Below are 6,094 nucleotides of genomic sequence, written 5' to 3' on the forward strand. Positions count from 1 at the left end.
TTAATGGCCCCAAAGGAGTGCCTGGCAGACGTAAACAAATCTTGGGAGGATGCTAGGGTCACAAGTACTTTTCCTAGGAAGTGGATGCCTAAAGTGTAAATAAACTGTACAAGGAAGACTAGCACCATGAATGAAAGACAGCAAAGGCCAGCAGAAAACAACTTCGAAATTAGCACATGCATAATATAAAACATTTATATGTTGCAAAAAAGTCAAGTTTGAAAATACAAGAAACAAATCATATTTGAAAAAGAACCAAATAGAAGTCTTAGAAAATGGAAAATAGAATAACTAAAATTAAATCAATGCGCAGGTTTAACAAAAGATCAGATGGGCCTGAAAGAGAATTAATGCCTGCAAAATAGGATGGAAGAAATTATCCAGAATGTATGTAGCACAGAAAAGGAGCTTGAAAATATGAACGAGTGGGGGATAAAGCACTGAGACTAATGTATGGCTAATTAATAATAGTTTCAAGTAGATAATGAGGAAGAAGCAATATTTTAAGAGTTGCCGAGAATTTTTCAAATCAAAAGATACATGTCTACAAATTTATCCCAAACAGGATAAATATGAAACCCTCACTTAGATAAATCACAGTGAAACAGTAGAATGCTGAAGACAACTTGTAAAAGCAGCCAAAAGTCACATAACCTTCAAAGCAACATCAATGAGACCTTTCTTTAGCTAACTTTTCAACAGTAATTGTGGAAGCCAGAAACCAGTTGTATGACTCTCCCTAATGTGTGAGAGAAAAATAACTTCCAACTTAAAATTGTGTACTCACCAAATACATTTCAAGAGTGATAGGAGTAAAGAGTTTCCGACAACAAAACATGAGCAAGGTTGCCACCTGCAGGTGTTTACTAAGGGAAATTCTAAAGGATGTGCTGGCTATAGTAGGAAGTTGATGAAAACGGAACAAAGGATCAAAATGCTTGTAAAAATTAATCTAAAGGAACATTTACCATATAGCATGATAATGTTTCATGGTATTAAAGGAGGGATTTAAAAATACACAAGAACAAGGATATAAGTTGGTAGAGTATTGAATGGAGTAAGTGCTGTAAGTGTGGACGGTCTGGGAAGAGAATGAAGATACTGATTAAGTATAAATGTGATTTCTAGTGCATAACCCATTTCTGTATAATCACTAAAATGGTGGTTATATAGACATGAGTCTGTAACTTCCAAGCTAGTAGAAGGGAAAAATGAAATAGGAAAAAACAATCATAATGAAAGTAAAGGGAAAAAGAAAGAAGAGGAAGGATAAGTATAAAAAATTGAGATAATAAATATAATCCAAATATATCAGAAATTAAATTTGTTGTAAATGAACCAAGTTATCCAGTTAAAGGCAGATTGTTCAATGTTGAAAATGAAAGGAGTTACATGCTATTATAAGAGATCACACCTAAAGCATAAAATACAGGAAGTTTGGAAGTAAAATATGCCAGAAGTTATACCAACCAAAAGTAAGCAGATACAGATCTAGTAATACCTGAACAAAGTTAAGGCAAACATATTGCTAGAAATAAAGTAATTTCATATAATGAAAGGTTCAATTCATTAGGAGGGTCATTTTAAATTAGTACTATGGAAGCGATTAAGCAACCCCCATTATTTTAGGAAGTTAACACAGTTCTAAATAACCCATATATCAATCAAGAAATCCTCATGGCTCCTAGAATACAAGTGGAACTGAACACTAGTGAACTACTTAATAAAATTAATGGATTTTAGCTAAAACAGTAGTTGGGAGAAATTGATAGACTTAATCTGTCTAGCAGAAAGGCTGGAATATTAATAGGAAGAACATCTAAATGTATTAGAAAAATAGCAATCTCAAAGGAAATAGAAGGAAATAGAAAGAAATAAAGATTTGAGAATAAAAAATCAAAAGTTTATTTTTGAAAAAAAAAAAAAAAAAACCCCAGCAGTGACAAACCTGGAAAAATTAATTAAGAAAAAAAGAACAGGTACACATACCCAGTATCAGGAGTGAAAAAGACAACTATTTCTGTTGTGACATTAAATAGATAAATTATGAACTTAAAGCCTGTAAATTTGTAACATTTAGAAGGTAGACAAGAATGATTCTCTAGCCATTAAATTAATTGAATCTATATTCCTAGAAAGAAAATTTCAGGCCTAAACAACTTCTTTTGTGAGTATTGCCAAATAATCAAGAAATAAATAATTTTAAACGTAAGTCCTTCCAGTGAATAGAAAAAGAGGGAATAGAAAACGAGTTAGTTACTCTACTCCCTGACATTTTATGAGATCGGCAAATATACCTGATACCAAATGATGGTATGAGAAAGGAAAATTACAGACCAATTTAACTTGGGAACATGGACACAAAATCCTAAGCTAAGTAATTAGACAAATCCAGCAAAAGATGATTCATCATGACCTGGTCAGGTTTATGCCAGGAATCTAAAGATGTTATTACATTGGAAAAACTGATCCATCACATAATCAAATTAAAGGAGATTTAATCATAATTATCTCTCTCATCAGGTGTTGAAAAGAATTTGCTAAACATCCAATATCCATTCATTATAACAATTCTCTTAAACTAGTTTAAAGGGCACTTCATTAACCTAATTAAAGGGGTTCTACCAAACATCTGCAGCGAACATAGTGATGGATACTTGAAAACTTTCTCTTTGAGTCTGGGAAAAAGACAAGACTTGCTTTTTAAGTCAAAACTTTAACCTCAGATAATAGTGTCTATGTAGAAAATCTGAAGGTATCTACAAGCTATTAGAATAAGAGAATTTAACAAAGTTTGTTATATGCAAAAGTTGCTATAGAAAAATCAATTGCTTTTTTATATAGGAGCAACAAACGTGAAAATTTATAAAACTATCATTAAAATGTCAATAAATATTAAATATTTTGAAAGCAGTTTCACAAAAAGATGTTCAAAACTCTCTGGAGAATATTGTCAAATTTTACTTAAAGAAACTAAGGAAGACTTAAAGTGGTATTCCATGCTCAAAGACTGAGATTAAATGTTGTAAATATACCCAAATGATTTGTAATTTTGATGCAATCTTCATCAAAATTCTTGATGGTGTTTTTTTTTTTTGGGGGGGGGGGAGTAACTGACAAGCAAATTTTAAAATGTATGTGAAAGTGCGAAGGACCAAGAATAGCCAAGGCACTAAGAAGAGTGATATAAATGACTTACCCTGTCTGCCAGATATCAAAAAATAACTATAGTTATTAAGATAGTGTAGCATTTTGTTACAATGAGACTGGTTATGTAGTCCTGCCCAGCAGTGGAGAAAGGACTGCTTTTCAATAAATGGTTCTAGGGCGTTGGGTTTTTTTGTGTGTAAAAAACTTTGGTGCCTAGGTTTCTTAAAGATTGACATATTAAAGGGAAAGTTACAACACAATACAATACATAAGAATATAATATAGAAAATATCTTCAAAATATTGGGGTAGGAGAGGATTTTTTAAAAAGATGCAAGGAGCTTTAACTTCAAAGGAAAGAAGTGAATAAATCTGAATACATTAAGATGTTACCTCTTCCATCAAAAGCAGTAAAGTGTGCAAACATAAGCCTCGGATTATGAAGAGATAGTTGCACCACAAATAATGGCCAAAGAAATGGTACAGTCATCCCTTGGTATCCATGGGGATTGGTTTTAGAACTTCCTGTGGGTACCAAGATCCATGGATGCTCAAGTCCCTTATATAAAATGGTGTAATATTTGCATATAACCTACACACATCTTCCCATATACTTTAATCATCTCTAGATTGCTTACAATACCTAATAAAATATAAATGCTAGGTAAATAATTATACTGTTCAGAGAATAACAACAAGAAATAAGAAGTCTGTATGTTCAGTACAGATACAACCATTGTAGGCCTAACTACATGGTATACACTAGCAACAATGTAAGTTTTTTCTCCCTAGTATTTTTGATCTGCAGTTAGTTGAACCTGAGGATGCAGAACCCACAGATATGAAGGGCTGACTGTATTCAGAACATCTAAAGGACACCAATATGTCAATGAGGAAGACACAATCCAGTAGAAAAATAAGCAAAAAAATTGAACAAGTAATTCACAAATAAGGAATCTACGTGGTCAGTAAACATAAAAAATCCTTGGCCTCCATTGTAATGGAGAAACACAAATCTAAATTACAATGAAATTGCATTACACAACTTCTGAATTGGCTAACATAAGGAAGTTGACGACAGCAAGTGCTGACAAAATAGAAGGTAGTGGAAACCCTTATCCTGCTAGTGGGGATAAAATCAGCAAAACCTCTTTGGAAAACAGTTTCACATTCTTTAACAAGTTTGAAGATGTTTATGCTCTGTAATACTGTTGCATTATGATGTGGTAGTTGAGTACAGATTCTGCTGCCGACATTTAACATCGTGGATAGGTTCTGTGACTTTAGCGAAATGACATATAATGAAACCAATTTTACCATAGGCTAATGGATATAAACATGAGTTAAGTTCCTATGGCATCTCACCATTATTACAAAACAATGTTGAACGAAATGAAGTTATTCAAGGACCTTCTGTACATGGGTTTGAATCCCATCTTTCTAATTCTATGACCTTAAGCATTTGACTTTATACATAAAAAAGTAAGATTTAACCCTCCCACACTCTGTAAGAACGAATTTTTGCCTTCACAGGATTTTTGTGAGGATTAAATGAGTTAAGCTATCTGAAATGTTTGGAACATTACCTGGAAACATAATAAACAGTATAAAGTGTTTGCTATCACTGTTACTGCTATTATTGTTATTAATTTACATTACAACCTACAAAAGTACTTCTACCTGTGTACACTAGATAATTTTATGTACTCATGGAGGATTAGGACACTAAACAAGAATGTTCATCCAAGAATTAGTCTAGCAGCCTCAAGCCTGAAACAATCCTACTGTTCCCCAACACTAGAATGGGTAACAAGTGACGGCACACGAAACTGAACGAACTACAGCTTCTTGTAACTATAATACTGACTGAAAGAAAGAAGTCAAATACAAACAGACAGTATGAAGTTCAGATACAGGCAAAATGAAACAGTATCGTAAGGGATGCAGATATTTAGTGGTAAAGCTACAAAGAGAAGGAAATAACAGTCAGAAATTAGGAGGATGTTTCCCTCCAGGGGAGTGACTAAGGTTGTGATTGAGGATAGACATATGGGGGACTTCTGGGGTCTCGGGTGGCAATGCATTATATTTTGACTGGGTGATATTTATGTGAATGTTCATCATTAATATTGGCCCTTCTCCCTCACCATGGCAGATTAGGCCTTATTAAAGAAGAGCATTTCACTGACAAGCGAATTTTAAAATTGGATATGATGTTGGATTTTTAAAAATACAGATTACTGGGGACCCACCCTGAAGATTCAATAAAGTAGGAAAATAATTATTTTAATTTGGGATCCGCCACAGGTTTTCTTTCATTTAGCATAATTGGCTTCCTTCTTGCAGGACAATCCAGCTGTCCACGATTTCCATTTCTCCATAACACTTCATGGACTTGTTCAACATGTAACATAAGCACACATTTGTTTGAGAGGAAAAATAAAGATAATACTTTTGTGTTTTCACTTGTTGCTTTATTTTTTATAACAGTATGTAACACTCTTTACTTTCTAGATTTGGCAGCATTTTATATAATGTTTCAAAAAAAACCTTGGTTTTGCAGTGAACAACACTTGAAGGTTGTTTGCATTTTCTCTTTGGCCTCTAATTTATCCTTTTGCTAAGAGATCTGATAGAGGAAAAGACTAGAGGACCTTTGTAATGTCAGTTAGATTCACATAAAATTATTACATTTGAAGAGGCTGGTAAATTTGAAAGTCTAACCACGTTTTTCATCCTTTCATTTTCAGAATTTATTTGATCAAGAAATGCATCTTGACTCAAGATGAGTGAATTTGAAACACAAATGTACTTATTCCAACTAGTTTTGTGTTCTGGATATCTCTAAGTTTACTAGAACCATGCAGAAATGCCAGGCTCAATTAGCAATTAGTATAGGCTTCAATAAATGATTATTGTAATACAAACTATAAGATTAATTTGTG

Source organism: Rousettus aegyptiacus, unplaced genomic scaffold, assembly GCF_014176215.1.
Source record: "Rousettus aegyptiacus isolate mRouAeg1 unplaced genomic scaffold, mRouAeg1.p scaffold_m13_p_13, whole genome shotgun sequence".
Classification (NCBI taxonomy): domain Eukaryota; kingdom Metazoa; phylum Chordata; class Mammalia; order Chiroptera; family Pteropodidae; genus Rousettus; species Rousettus aegyptiacus.